General features: G+C 52.7%; 1 protein-coding gene across 1 annotated transcript in view; it reads left to right on the top strand.

Moving 5' to 3' along the window:
* SYTL1 (synaptotagmin like 1) overlaps window positions 1-433 on the top strand; it is an 8,535-nt gene that overhangs the window by 5,320 nt on the left and 2,782 nt on the right. The gene's annotated exons all lie outside the window — the stretch shown is intronic.

Below are 433 nucleotides of genomic sequence, written 5' to 3'. Positions count from 1 at the left end.
GCCTCTTCTCACTCCCCCCCCCAGCCCCACCACCGCCCAGTCCCACCACCATTCTTGGCCAGTTTCCTGGCTTCAAATGGGGCGCACAACGTTCTTGCGAGGCGTGGGTTTGAGTGAGATGACTCCTGTAAAGCGCTAGCACGGAAGCTGAGTGTGTGTGTGTGAGAATGTGTGTGTGTGTGTCAGAGTGTAAGTGTGCGAGTGTGTGTGAGAATGTGTGTGTGTGTGAGTGTGCGTGTGTGAGAATGTGTGTGTGTGTGTGTCAGAGTGTAAGTGTGCGAGTGTGTGTGAGAATGTGTGTGTGTGTCAGTGTGAGTGTGCGAGTGTGTGTGAGAATGTGTGTGTGTGTCAGAGTGTGTGAGAATGTGTGTGTGTGTGTCAGAGTGTAAGTGTGCGAGTGTGTGTGAGAATGTGTGGGTGTGTCAGTGTGAGT

This window comes from Myotis davidii, unplaced genomic scaffold (genome assembly GCF_000327345.1).
Source record: "Myotis davidii unplaced genomic scaffold, ASM32734v1 scaffold149, whole genome shotgun sequence".
Taxonomy (NCBI): Eukaryota; Metazoa; Chordata; class Mammalia; order Chiroptera; family Vespertilionidae; genus Myotis; species Myotis davidii.
This window is presented reverse-complemented; position numbering and strand designations above follow the sequence as displayed.